The sequence below is a fragment of the Acomys minous genome (genome assembly GCF_964271855.1).
Source record: "Acomys minous genome assembly, chromosome: 2".
Taxonomy (NCBI): domain Eukaryota; kingdom Metazoa; phylum Chordata; class Mammalia; order Rodentia; family Muridae; genus Acomys; species Acomys minous.
This window is the reverse complement of record NC_140484.1, coordinates 87,895,276-87,910,943: the sequence shown is the minus strand read 5'-3', so window position 1 is coordinate 87,910,943 and position 15,668 is coordinate 87,895,276. Positions and strand designations below refer to the sequence as shown.

Sequence of the window (15,668 nt, the reverse complement as noted above, 5' to 3'; positions counted from 1 at the left end):
AAGTCTTGTGTTCAAAGAGATTATATGAAATGGAATAAAGAGAGTGCTCCTCCAGGGCAAGACTTTACCCAGCTAAACTTTTAACTAGCAAATGGAAAGACTCTCCTAATGAATGCAATAACTCAGAGTTAATGCAACTGTAATTCAAGGTAGAGGTCAGGTCAAGGTCCATACTGAGCAGGTAACAGAACTGGGAAGCATAAGCCTGTGGTTCTGGCATTCAAGTCAAGAAGAAGCAGGAGTAAAGGAGTTGTGGCACCTCCCTATAGGGCTAAAGAAACCACTGAGTCCAGGCATGTGCCAGGGGAGTCTCTGCAGGGAGTCCTGGGAAGGACATTGTGTGAAGCTGTGAAAATGAAGCCCAGATTTCACTGAAGACCCAAACTGTTGGAGATGCCAGAACTCTGGGATGCCTGCCAAGGAGAGCTGCTTAGAAAGAATGAACCCAGCACAAGAAAGAAAAGTGTGTTGCAGTCACAAAGCTGACAATGTAAAGCCATCTCAGCCTTTTCACACCAAGATATGAAAGTACAAAATTTGTAGTTTGCCTGCTGGATTTTGATTTTCTTTTGGCCCTGTATTACCTCACTAATCCCCAATTTTACCCTTTTGATAACGTATTCTCCGTAGCTTTGTATGCGGGAAGTAGTATTTTACTTTTTATGGGGAAGGGCTTACACTTAAGAGATTGTCTTGAATCTCAGGAGAGACTTTGCAATTTTAAACTGTGTTGAGGCCAAACGACCATGAGAATCCTTCAAGTTGGACTTAATGCATTTTCCACATGATATAACTATAAGCTTACGGGGTCCAGGCACTTGAATGTTGCGATTTGAATCAAAAGTTTCCCCACAGTCTCATCTTTTGAATGCTTGCCTCATGTTGTTAGAACTGTCTAGGAAAGATTAAAATGTGTGCCCTTGTTAGAACAGGTATCTCACTAGAGGTAGTCTCTGATGTATCAAAAGCCAGTACTATTCCCAGTTAGCTTTTTATCTGCCTCATGCTTGAGGATCACTGGTAAGCTCTCAGCTACTGCTCCAGTGCCATGCCAACCCATGGCCAGGCTTCTGGCCATGGAGGTCATGGACTCTAAAGCCTCAGGAACTGTGAGGCCCCAAATTAAATACTTTCATGTATGAGTTGACTTGGTTATTGTGTATTACCATGACAATTAATTTTACTTCATGGTTTTGCTACTTAATATTGTCATATATATTTTTTACCTTCTTTCTGTTTAACATAAAGACTTGTTAATCACTTCAACATTTCTGTATTACTTATAGTCATATATAGTTAATATATAGATACCAACTTTCTGAAATGCATTGTACTTCTAAATGAGATGTGAAACTTTTCTCTTGCAACATATTGTGCATAATGTGTATATAATCTTGCAAAATAATGTACATTAAGTCATCTACATGTGGTAAATCACTTTGTCTTTAATAGGTGAGTTATCATGCTCTTTATATGATGGCCACAATTTCACAAAGCATTCCTCCATTGTTTCTTTTCTGGGTTGCTCACTTGCCTTGAATTTTATGAATAATAATTCAATAAACATGGCAAACTTAAATCTTTATAGAATGATACATCTGTTCATCATTTAATTTTACTATGACATGGATTTATTTTCAGATGGACAACTAGTGGCAACACCGTTGTGTATTTATATTTATTTTATGCTTTTCTTTTTGACGGTATGATTTAATTATGCCATTTCCCCTGCCTTTTTGCCTTCAAGATCTCCCATATTCAAACCCTTGTTTTGTTTCAAATTAACAGCCTCTTTCCTCCCCAATTCCTTTTACATAGATAGATAGATAGATAGATAGATAGATAGATAAATAGATAGATAGATAGATAGACAGATATAGATAGATAGATATGTAGATTTTTAAATATAACTTGTTTGGCTTGGTCTGTCTATTGTTATTTACCTTAATTTTGGATATTTATTTTGCTTTGGCCCAGCATGGAAGTGCTATTCTTATTTCTGTATTAGACAGTGCATATTTAAATGGGTGGACTACTGACAATCAAGTATGCAATGCGCATCTGTTTGGAACCTCTCCCCCATTTGTGTTTCTAGTGAGGAAGCACAGGTTCTCATGTACGGTGAGCAGCAAGAGCTGAGCTCTGCAATATTTTGACCATTGTCATCCCAATCTATGTTTTTCATTTCAGGCTTAACTGAATTTTTTTTACATAATTCATTGTTTTGTATTGGCATAGCGCTCTTTTAAATATTTATTTATGGGTTGTCTCAAGGTCAGATGTTCTTGCACAACATCCTAGTTGGTGACTTGAATTCGACCTCTGGATACCACAAGACAGCAGTATATGGAATCTACTACAAATTCACAATAGGTCTAAGTGTAAAAAAATAAGTGACCATGAGTTGCTCAGCCCCATTTTGTACATTTACAACATACACACTACACCTAAGATTCAAGGAACATTGAGGGCAGTGGGAAAGAAAGATGGTAATATCCAGAAGACAAAAATGACTGCTAGGCATGACAGGGAAGCTGCACCCACACAATCTCAGCAATATAGTTATTTAAACAAGACCTGCACAACCAATACACTTTCCACTATAGATGGGGAAAATCTCACAAGGACACATCCCTAGATGAAGAGCGACAAGTAATCAATGGCTGCTGAGAGAGGGAGAAACAGTCTTCTGCAGGGATGAGCTGCCTGACAGGTTACTCAATCCACAGCAGTCAGCCTTAAACGCATGTACTTAGGAACAGAACTAAACAGACTCTGGGTTTTATACGTACACACAAATACATAGATATAGTTGCTCCCCATCCTGTGTATAAGTATGTAATAATAACAATATAGAGAAGGAAAAGTCTTGATTTGTGAGGAAGTGGGGATCATGAGAAGAATTATGGCAAGAGGGATAATATATAGTGCTCATACCTGAAATTCACAGAAAAAGAGGAAGAAAATAAAATTTCTGCATGGAGTTTAGAGGTGCTCTTGGCAGTTTATGATTCCTAGTTAAAGAGACAAATATTTTGGGGGGTCAAAATTGGTATGTAGGTTGTCTGAATCTCAAGAATGATATCCCACACATGCACCTTCTTTATTATCAAGTAGACTCATTGAGTTGGAAAACCAATAGATATGACAGTGAACAGGATCAGTGGGATCTCTTGCTCCTCATCCTGGTCATCTGAGTTTCATTTTGGAGACTTATACAGTGGAAGGACAGAGCTGACTGCCAAACCATGTCTTCTTTTCCACAGGAGCACTGTGAATGTGTTCAGCATCATCAAACATATACATATAACTAACAATGAAAATATATGGATGTCACAGTGAGCTAGAAAAACAAGAAAGAAAAGTAAAAGCAAAATTAGTAAAAGGGAACAAGTGATAACCCAGAGAAGACATAGGTGAAGTAAACATTCAAACATAACAGTAATGAAGAAAACAAAGAACTGCTTCATAGAAAGGAGAAACTAAACTGCCCAGAATCCATCCAGACTAACAGAAAGAGATGTAGGGCTCAAATAAACAATATCAATAATGAAAAATACTTCAGGGTTGGTGCCACTGAAAAACAAAGAATTAGAGTTTCTATGAGCATATAGATGATAAAAAGGTGGCAGACTATTAGAAATGAACAGACCTAGAGAGATACACATCATCTTCACCATACTATATCCAGGAGAACACAAAATGAGGCTGGAAATGTGACTCAGCAGTTAAAAGTGCACACTACTCCTGCAGAGGACTGAGGTTGGTTCCAGAGTCCTTACCAGGTAGCTCGCAGCCACCTGCAACTCTAGTTTCAGAAGGATCGAATGCTTCTGCCTTCCGTGAGGACCTGATACACACACACACACACACACACACACACACACACACACACACAGAGACACACACACAGACACACACACAGAGACATACACACACAGACACACACACACAGACAGAAAGAGAGAGAGAGACAGAGAGAGAGATAGAGAGAGAGAGAAAGAGGGAGAGAGACAGAGAGAGAGAGAGAGACAGAGAGAGAGAGAGAGAGAGAGAGAGAGAGAGAGAGAGAGAGAGAGAGAATTATGAAATGAAATATTGCAAAAAAAAGTAATGATACTTTATCCACAAGAAAAAGTCTCAGTCCAAGAAAATCTCAGAACTATGCAGATCACTGCTGAGTTCCATCTAAAATTTAGGGAGGAAAAGACATGAATTTCATGAACTATAGACAAATAGTTTAAAAATAAAACACTTGCAGAAATCTTTAAAAAAAACAATGTAAGGTAAATCCAATGTTGGGAGAAGGTGGCTTCTCTGCAGGCAGACTGTCAATGCAAAGAAGGGAGGGAGGAAATCCAGTTTAACATGACTCAGTACCAGTGTTAATTCAAACCTTGATAGCGTGACACTGACACTGGGTAGTTTCCTGGTGATGATTAACTCAATCCCATCTGCACGATAAAGCTTAAGACTTGACAACATCAAAGGTCTTTGTACAGAACATGTGACATCTTCAACAAAGATTGGATCTATAGATTGAATGAAAATAATATAAGCTCATGATAAGTGTCTGGGGGAGGAGCCAATGTGGTCGTTATCATAGAGATAGTACAACTCACCAAGCTGTTAACCATATCTGCTCCCAGCCTTCTAGGCAGATAAAAAAATTATACTTCTCTCCCTTACAGAGGAACACCCATGTGTTTAATATTTCTGAATTCCCTATAGCTTATCTGTGAGCCCAAGAACCTCTGTGTCACCTACAAATGATGCACTAGAGAGATTATTTATCACAGTAACTGCAGCTGAACACTGTGATAAAAACATTTATCAGAAAACAAGACAGGAACCATTTACTTATATTTATGTTTTGATGATTTGGTCAAAGCCTGTTTGGTACCATGCACCTGAGTAGAATGTAATTGAAGAACAGAGCACATAGCAGAAGATGGAAGGTTGCACTATGGAAGACAGGACACAGGATGTGACAGGAGGGGACAAGGCATCCCTCCCACTGGCGTACTTAGTACGTTCTGACTCCTAAAGTCGCTGCAGTCTTCACAGTATCTCCAGGCCCTGGTGAGGAAGAATTTAAAGCATTTAAACTTATGGAGTGTTTTCCTCACTCAAACCTGAACATTCTGTTCTTGACCCAAAAAGTCGTGTGATTTCAAAATGGATGATGCATTTAGTGATTTTCATTGTATGGTCCAGGCACCCTCTTCTCAAATTTCTTTGATTTTGTTGACCAGGTTTGGACACCAAGTGGCTGTGTGACTTTTCAGAGCAGATGTGAATAAACATCTGCTTACCCAGGAAACCAATGAAGAGCAAACTAACAATTCTGCCAAAGTTCTGCTTTGTGAACCAATTAATTATTGGAGTGTCTTACAGGAGTATCAGTGAAGGGTTACTAGAGAAATGTGGATGAGGGGTTACTTACAGGAGCTTGGATGACTCAGGGACAGCTTCACCTTAAAAAGTCCACATCACCACGGATGACAGCTAATGAAGGCTGCAGCCATGGGGCTCCCTGCAGTACCTGAAGGCAGTAGGACATGTTAATTGCAAGAGTCTCTCCATGCAGCTTCAGATGGGCAGAGAGCTGCAGGATCCTCTTTCCTTCCAGAGAGACGCTCTGAGCTGCCTGGAAACAGGAGGTCACTACTTGACCATAAAATACACTTCTGGTCTTCAGACTGTGAGCAGTGCTATAGAAGAGGTTGTCTTCTCTGGAGTTCCAGGGCCCCACAGAGTGCCATATGCTGTCCTGTGATAGGAAAAGTCTCCACATTCAGTAAGAACCTGATACTGCTGTGATGTCCTGGGCCATTCAGTCAGTGACAGAGGAACCTATGTGCTCATGACATGGTTTCATTTGTATATCCCTCCATCTCCCAGTCATAATTTCTGCTGCTTTCCTCTTTCTATGAAGGTTTTGGCTGCTCTTCACCTCCAGCTAGCATGATTAAATGAGGTGCATCATTTCCTACAGCTGCATATGCAAACTCTGTCCGCAGTTAATCCAATCATGCCTGGCTTTCTCTTCCTTTTTGAAAATAGATTATGTTTAATATAGTATATTTTCCTTACAACTTTTGAGGCCATATTGTACCAACGTATCACGCATGACAGTTTTCTATGGTAGAGCAAAAGGTTTATAGCTGAGTTGGTTTTTATCTTCCTCCTCTGGTTGTGTGAGGACTACCTTCAAATAGCATGGACATTATTTAGTCAGGGTGAAGGCTCTAGGTATGCACCAGTTGACTTCTCTGTGTTCAATGAGTTACGCAGCTATTTTCTTCAGCAATAGGAGCTTATACTCACTTTGTGAAGATCAATCAATTATTTAGCAATGCCCTGGTTGCTTGGGAGTTTACAAGGGCCTTTCCTTTGGCTAAGAATTTAATTAGATATATGCCATTCTTCACACTGAGGTTTCGTGTGAAAGTAAGAGATATATAGTTGAGGCTTTGTCTCCAATGATATTTGGTGATTCCATTTAGATATCTTCATATATGTATATATTTAAAGAAGTTTCTATGGCAATAGGTTTCCATACGAGCCCTCAGTTTTATCTGTCCCTCCCCATATTCCCTCCCTTACCTCTCATTTAATGTTCTGGGTCCATCCAGTACATGTCAACTCATAATTATACATTCTATTTCCACTTCCCTGAGGAGAGCCTTCCTCCCACCTAATCCCCTACCTATACCTAGCCTTTGTAGTTATACAGAGTATAGCCCACTTATCAACTACTTAATATCTAACATCTTCATGTAAGTGAACACATACTATATTAGTGATTTTGGTTCTGCACTCAGAATGATTTTCTCTATAACCATCCATTTATCATGAATTGTTTCTTAAGTAGCTGAGTAATAAATAGTCCATTATGTAAATGTTCCACATTTTCTTTATCCATTCATGCACTAATGGACATCCATCCTGTTTCCAATTTCTGGCTATTATGAATAGAGCAGCAATAAACAGGATGAGCAAATGTCTCTGTAGTAGAGTACTTTGGGTACATGGCAAGAGTGCTATGGGTCGATCCATTCCCAGGTTACTGCTATATAGATGCATTTGGCTTTATGAGGTCCCATTTATTAATCTGTTGTTCTTGGTTCCTGTTCTATCAATGTCTTGTTCAGAAAGTCTTTTCCCGTGCCAATGATCTCAAGACTGTTCTATGTGTTCTTTTCTGTGGAACTCAGTTATTTGAGGTCTTTTATTTACCTGGAAAGGAATTTTGTGCAGTGATGGAACTTGAGGTTACAGATAGTGTCACCTCCACCCACCAGTAGTTCTTTTATTATTCATGATGTATGTAAGTGTGTGTTTCCAGATGTAGCTGAAAATTATCATTTCAAGTTCTGTGAATAATTATCATGGAATTTTGATGGTGATTGCTTTGAATCTGTACATTGCTTTTGGTGGAATGGCCATTATTAACTACCTTAGTGCTATTAAGATGAGCATGGGAGATATTTTCATCTTCTGATATGTTCTTCATTTTTTCCTCAGTGTTTTAAAGTTTTTCATCATACAAGTTTTTCATTTGTTTGATTGATGTTATCTTATGATATTTTATTTTGAAACTATTGCAAAAGGCATTTCCTCCTTTATGTCTTTCTCATGTACAATTTGGCATTTGTACATAGACAGGCTACTGATATTTGTTAATTTTCTATCCAGCTACTTTGAAGAAAATATTTTTTAGCTGTGGAAGTTTTCTGGTGGAAAATTTAGAGTCATTGCTGTGGTTTGAATAAAAATGGACACCATTAGTCTCATATTTTTGAATCCCTGGTCATCAAGGAGTGCCACTACCTTAGGAGGATTGGGAGGTGTGGCTTTGTTGGAGAAAGTTTGTCACTGAAGCTGGGCTTTGAGGTTTCAAAAACTAAGTCAGGCCCAGTATCTCTTTCTTCCTGCTGCCTGGTGATCCATATGTAGAACTCTATGCTGCTTCTCCAGCACCATTCCTGTATGACACCATGAACATTGCCATAATAAAATAGATTAAATCTCTGAAACTATAAGCCAACCCCAATTAAATGCTGTCTTTTGTAAGAGTTGCCATGGTCATGGTATCTCTCCACAGCAAAAGAAGATGGACTAAATTAGTATTAATAAATACAATAAAATCATCTGAAAGTAAGACTACTTTGACTTCTTCCTTTCCAGTTTGTATCTCTTTGATCTTGTTCAGTTGTCTTATTGTTCTAAGATTTCAAGTACTATATTGAATAGGTAGAGAGTGGATAATTTTTTCTTGTTCCTGAATTTAGTGGAACTATTTTGAGGTTCTCTTTGTTCTAGTGTATGTGTTTGCTGTAAATTTCCTTTATTAATTTGAGGCATGTGCCTCTTATCACTAATCTCTCCAGGAGATAGCATGAAGGGTGTTAGATTTTGTCAAAAACTCTTCCTCCAATGAAATGATCATGTGTTTTTCCATTCAGTTTGCATTATGGTGGATTACATTTATTGATTTTTGTATATTGAGCCATTCTTGCCATCTGAGATAAAGCCTACTAGATCATGGTAATGATCTTTTTAATGTGCTCTTGGATTCTGTTTGCAAGTATTTTATTGAGTATTGTTGCATCTATGCCAATAAGGGACATTCTTCAGCAATTTTCTTTCTTTGTTGGGTCTTAGTGTGGATAGGAGATCAGAGTAACTGTGGCCTTGTAAAAAGAATTAAACAGCATTACTTTTGTTTTTATTTCATGGATAATTTGAATAACATTGGCCTTAGTTCTCCTTTGGAAGTCTCATAAAATTATAGGCTGCATCAATCTGCTGCTGGGCTTTTATTCTTTTCCTTTCATTCTTTCTTTTTTTCTCATTCTCTCTGTCTCTCTGACTTTCTCTCTGTCTCTGTCTCTGTCTCTGTCTCTGTCTCTGTCTCTGTCTCTGTCTCTCTCTCTCTCTCTCTCTCTCTCTCTCTCTCTCTCTGTCTCTCTCTCTCTCTCTCTCTCTCTCTCTCTCTCTCTGTGTGTGTGTGTGTGTGTGTGTGTGTGTGTGAGAGAGAGAGAGAGAGAGAGAGAGAGAGAGAGAGAGAGAGAGAGAGAGAGAGAGTCTCATTACAAAACTTTTTCATCAATGCTTCTCTTGCATTGGAAGTCATAGATCTGTTTTAATTGCTTCTCTGATATATATATATCTGTGTGTGTCCATCTATTTCTTTTAAGTTTTGCAATTTTGTGGAGTATATATTTATTTAATTGATGTCCTTGTTATTCCATGTATTCTCTGATATCTATAGTTATGCCCTCACTTTTTAGCTAATTTTAAATTTTTTGATTGTCTTTCTGCCTTTCAGTTCATTTGCCTAAGGGTTTATCAATCTTATTGATTTTTTCAATCAAACAACTCTTTATTTCTATTTCATTGAAACTGTTGTTGTTTGTTTTACTTTATATTTTATTGATTTCAGGCCAAAGTTTGATTATTTCATGCCATCTACTACTTTGGTTTCTTCTCTTTGCTCTAGAGTTTTCAGTTAAGTTGCTAATATAAGATCTCCAATTTTTGTGTTGCAATTAAGTGTTATGAAGTTGAAGTAATTGTGTCCCATAGGTTTAACTATGTTGTGTCTTTATTTTTATTGAATTATAGAAATTGAATTATATAAGTGTTTAGAACTGAAATATTCTCCTGGTAGAGTTTTCTTTTATTGAGTAAGCAGCATCCTGTGCTGTATCTTCTGACTATAAAGTCTATTTTTCAAGAATATTAAAATAGCTACACCACTTTGCTTCTAGGATCTATTTGATTAGAGTATATTTTTCTATTATTTTACCCTGAAGTGATGCCTATCTTTGATAATGTAGTGTGTTTCTTGGATGTAGCAAGAGGACGGATCCTCTTTTCATATCCAATCTGTTACTCTGTGTCTTTTTATTAGGGAATTGTTGACATTGATGTTGAGAGTTACCAAGGAACAATATTTAATAATATCTGTTATTTTGTGGCTATAGTTTGTGTCCTCTATCCCCCTTTGAGCTGTTGGTCTGAAATTATTTATTCTTTGTGGGTTTTGGGGTGTGGTTAACCATTTCATATTGAAGTTTTCCTTTTATTAACATCTGTAGAGGTAGATCTGTAGTTAGATGCTGCTTAGATTTGGTTTTATAAAGGAATATTTTCTTTCTCCATATATTGAGATTGAAAGTTTTTCTAAGGATAGTCTGCCATCTGTGGTATCATAACAGTTGGTTGAACATCCATCCAGGCCTTTCTGGCTCTTAGCATCTGCATTGAAAAGTCTACTGTTATTCTAATGTGCCTGCTTTTATACACTACTTCACTTTTTTGTTTTTTTCTATTACAACATTTTAGTACTCTTTCTTTGGTCCATACATTTGATATTTTGATTGTTATGTGTTATGAGTGATTTCTTTTCTGGTTCAGTCTACTGCTTGCTCTTTATGCTTCTCATACCTTGATAGATACATCCTTCATTAGGTTATGGAAATTTTCTTCTACAGATTTGTTGGAAATATTTTCCTTTCTTTTGACCTGAGTTCCTTCTTCTTGCTCTACATCTATTACTCCTAAGTTTGGTCTTTTCATAGTAACCCAGATTTCCTGGATGTTTCACACCTGGTTTTTGTAGATATACATTTTTCTTTAGCTCAGGTCTTCATTTTTTTTCTATCTTTTCTTCAATGGCTGAGGTTCTCTCTTCTTTCTCTTTTACTCTGTTGGTAAAGCTTAGCTATGAAGTTTTTACTTGAATTCCTACATTTTTACTCTAATTTGTACCTGAGTTTTGGCTTTCTTTAGTGATTCTATTTCTACTTCCATGTATTAAACTATTTTTTATTAATTTATTGTGTTGTTTGGGTTACAAGATGTGAACAATGGACTTATTTAGATCTCTTTAAGAACATTGAACATATTCATAATAGCTATTTAAAGTCCTTGTTTCATCCTTTAAATATATTGCATTTTGACAGTATTTTTATTAAAAACATATATATATACATATATATGTATATATATATAATTACACATATATATACAATAAACTACCTACAGCAAGAAGAACCAAAACTCAATCAGGAATCACGTAAATGTTACATTCCTCATGATTTGGCTATTTGTATGGGGCAGCTTTGAAGAAAACATCTTTACTATCTTGGTGCATCTAAAATTCTGAATGTAAATCAATATCTATGCTATCTCATCTCTAACAACTTAAAACATCTATGTAGACTTAAAAGAATCTTAGCCCCTAAACATCTAAGCTTAATTTTAAAAGTAAACTATCTGGTCTTCAACCCCATCAGAGACTTGAGAAGGAATAAAATTAATTACCTGAGTGTACAGAGGATGCATGTTAACAGCTTTCCAAATGAGAAGATGATAGAAGCATTTTGCTACCTGAGCATCATCTCCAGCCTTCTAGCTAAATTTATCTGATAGACCTATTTATGAGGCAGAAACTATTGGGGGAGTTGTCTAACCTTTCTTGGCAGAGTTTGACCATCAACTCTGCCTTCATCCAAGCTTGCACTTTTTTAGGCCAAATTCTGTCTATGGTAGAAATGAGGACATTTATCCCCGTGGCTTGTTTGCCACATTTGAAGCCATCTCTATAAAAAGTTTCTTTGATGCTCATCATCCCCTTTGAGGTAGGCTTGATGTTGTCAGGAGTTAACCTGTCTCATTCTCAAAGAATCTTTAAAAGATTTTGAAAAGATTTTTAAATGTCATATTCTGTATGTCTCTGAGATTTTGAAGAGCTTAGCTAACTATTTTACTTTATTTTTCTATAAATCATATCTATCTGTTGGACTTAGGGTGTCTATTCTTGTGATAAAAATAGACTAGTAATTGATATGACCATGATTTGATCAACTAACAATTAACTTATATAACTTATTTATCCTAAACAGCCTGCAATAGTGCTTTCAAAGTATTGGAAGTAACCCTTTTATTATATTTTAGTTATATGGTTAAAATACCACATATTAGAGTAGAAATATATATATAATGTGTGTGATGGATAATCCTAAATTTGAATTCTATACCACTGCAATCCATATGAATTAATATTAGATGCCATTCTTTGTAAGAAATGAATGAAAATTTACAGATGTCCATTTTTCTGCTCATACAAAGAACAGAGAACCAGCCTTAATTGTTCTGTGCATCATGATCACCTTATATATTTATAATTATAGGACTGTATAATACTTGTGAGGAATTATATGTTTTCAGAACAAAAGAACTGGACACTGACACCGGATTATAACTAACAGGATTCATTCCTCTCAGCATGCTGGACCCTGACATCCTGCACCCTTCATGTTGCTTTTCCTCATCAGAACAAGACAGCTCCCAGGACACCTTTGAAAAAAGCTTCCAATCTCAATTGGTCCAACATTTCGGACTGTTCCACACCGGACTCAAATAAAGCCTGAAATTTCTCAACATTTAGAAACTGGATCATAAATGCTATTCCTAGTTTGTTTAACCATTTCACCAATTTTAAGTGGGCACCTACAAAGATACTTTTTGTCCCAAATCAGCAGGAAGAAACCTTAAAAGAATTATGTCTTATGGGGGGGGTTAGGTAGGTTTACGGTTGATTTCTTGGGCTATAGAGGGTTATTTTCAATGGAAGTTGTTTATAAGGTATTATTGGTCTTATTTAGAGAGAAAACAAGGTTGGACTCAAGGATGTCTCTCCTTTCCTTTATCTTCCATTTCTAGGTTTGGAGATAGGGGTTGAAAAGAAAGAAGGGAGACTATAGAAATATATAGGGAAGAAATAACAAAAAGTACAGTAGTGAAACTACTCCTCAACTTAATGCCTTAATTGTCACTCACCAAATTATTTTTAATTCACTGTTACAGAGTTTTGTATATGGATACAAGATAAGTTTAATTTTAGATACAGTGGTATAGAATTCAAATATTGCATTGCTTAAAACCCACTTTAGTAGAGTTTCTGGATTCTAGTGAAGACATATTGTATTAGGTGTTGATGGATGTATTTTTGAACCTGTGTCCAGGCATCTAAGTTTTGGATGATAGAGATTCAGGGTGCTGATAACAAGTCTTGTCTTTGTCAAGTGAATGTTACCTTTATTCATTTTTTTCTTTTGTAAGGATCTTAAGAAAGTGGTGGCTTTGGGTTGTCTCTGTGTTCCTGTAAGCTGTGGACTTTGGTCTCTTAGATACAGCATCTTTTTACATATTGGGAGTTACCATGAACAAATTTTGGTGGGCTATAAATGGGGACTGATATGGTCCAGAGTAAATGAGAAAGCTGAGTCTTCTGAGAGGTTCATTGTAGCCCCTTGGAAGAAAGGAAGAAACGGAGTAAAGACAAGCAGTCCGCTACAGGGCTAGGGGTAAGACTAAGGGATTTATAAGGAAGGACAGGGAGAGTGAAAATTGTCTTCCTAATTGTCAGATTGTCATGGCTGGCAGGTTCCCAGGCAGTGAGTGCCTCAAGGTGAATAAAATATCGATTTTCGGGAGAGATGGGGTTAGTGAAGCACATTTATAAAACCGGTGTTAATATTTTCAAGCTTTATAGATTTTCTTGATAACCACAGCTATTTTCCACCCAATTCTTTTCATATACAGGCACCTCCTCAGAAAACAAAAGGGGTGAAATAAAACAATAAAGCAGTGCAGACTCTCAACAATGGTGTAAGGATTGCTAGGAGGAACATAGAAGCATGTTTTAGTAAAGAGTTGTTGAGTGACCATTAATATTAATATGGTTTCATACAATCAGTAAGGTGGCAGTTACTCCTTAATCAGATGCTTCTCAGAATAACCAGACAGAGAGACTGATTTATTTAATAGACTTGATGGGTTCAGTAGAGGGCAATAGGGATATGTTCTATTACTCAACGATTAATCCATCTTCCTCCCAGCCCCAGTTCCCAGTACTAATATTAAATTTTTCTCTGGTATTCCTATTTCTCATCATGCTTCTTGGACCTCTGATCATTGTGGCCCAGATCTTGCTCCTTCACTCCTCCTCTCATTAGAAACAGATGTGCCATTCTAGTCTCTCTAATGCCAGGCTACTGGATTGCCAATATTATTGGCAGGACATGGAAAACATTATGTGTGTGTTTACATAAAGTTCAGACATGATATACTTAGAATAAAATTTACATTGCCTTGTTATGTTTGAAACAATATAGTGGGAGGAAAAAAATCAGCATTTTCATGAAGAAAGGTAAACTTTCCACAGTGAATAATAACATTATGCCAACAGAGAGTGCTATATTACTAGGACTGATAGGATGGAGATGAGTTAAAAGGATTCCCAGTTGTCTGTAGTAGCCATGGTTGTGGTAAAGGGCCACAGGAAAGTAGTGTTACCTTACTTAGGCACTATTCTAGAAATGTATCTCAGTGTGATGAACTGGCTCTTTCTATTATCTTTTACCAGGTGTTTGCACCTCAGTATGTAGTGTCACTTCTGTGTAATAATCTTACTGCCATCATAACTGCCTTGAGAATAGAATGGAGTGAATAAAATGGGAGTATGTGGGTATTATATGTTTTTGTTCTATACATAGGACTACTTAAACAGAAGGGTAATTTGTTAGAACTTGACACACCCAGGGAAAGTTTCTCTCATTTTCCTGCTCCCACATGACTTTTAAATGTTTTACCATTCTGCTTTGAGGGAGAAGGAAACTGTGGTCTTCATACTTACATCAGGATCCCGGGAATACTACAAAAAAAATCTCTTTCCACCTCCTATTTGTAGTTACTAAGTCATGTGCTGCTATCTCATATCAAGTGTGTAACAGGTAAAATTAGAACATGGATCCAGATGAGTTAAGCTGTTATTGATCTCTCTCTAAACCTTGTGATCTCAGCAACATCACTGTATGCTGAGTCTCAGATTCTCTAGTGTGCATGTGCTGGAGGCTGGAGATGCAACCACACACATCAGATGAGTCTGGGTTTTATAGAGTTTGGGGTTTAAAGAAGGACCAAGGGAAAAATACATTCATAAGTAGAACTGCAAAATGCATTTACTTCAAGGAATAAAAGGACAAAGTTGGCCTGAGAGAGGCTAAGAGCCTTGTGGTTTTCCTTCAACTCATTAACCAGCCACAATGAAATATTAGAAGAGCACATGATTGATGTTTCATCCTGACTCTCAATTCTAGTAGACAATGGAACTTCTTTCAACTCAGATTATTCCAGAACAAGTGACTCTTCAGCAATATGGATGATTGAAAGTTGTCTTTTCTGAAGCAAGAAATAGCTCATACATCTAGATGCCTGTATTGGTTGCACTATTTATATTTCCTCTTATTTGATTGCTGTGTATTCCTTGACTTCAGAAATTCCTGAGGAAAAAGCATTTTTGAGAGTTCATTTTGGACTTGACTTCATCATTCTTTGATGAGATTTCTCTCTTCCTGTTTAGTTGGATGAAAAAAACCTAGAAACTGATCAAGACGACTAAAGAAGGACAAACACTCTGACATAGCTCATGGCCAAAATTTTCTGTCCTTGTAACATGTCTTCAACACCTCTTTCCCCTTATAAATAAAATGAAATTATTAACAGTAGTCATTTCAATGGGCTCTGCAAAGCACTCAGTTCATTTCTAATATACATACTTAACTTCTCCATTATTCTTTCCAATGCAGAGA

General features: G+C 36.9%; 2 protein-coding genes across 13 annotated transcripts in view; one reads left to right on the top strand and one right to left on the bottom strand.

The window, feature by feature from the left end:
• LOC311592453 (zinc finger protein 120-like) overlaps window positions 1-15,668 on the bottom strand; it is a 202,172-nt gene that overhangs the window by 50,143 nt on the left and 136,361 nt on the right. The window lies entirely within an intron of this gene.
• Window positions 1-15,668, top strand: part of LOC311592456 (mas-related G-protein coupled receptor member X2-like) — a 103,023-nt gene that overhangs the window by 19,637 nt on the left and 67,718 nt on the right. The gene's annotated exons all lie outside the window — the stretch shown is intronic.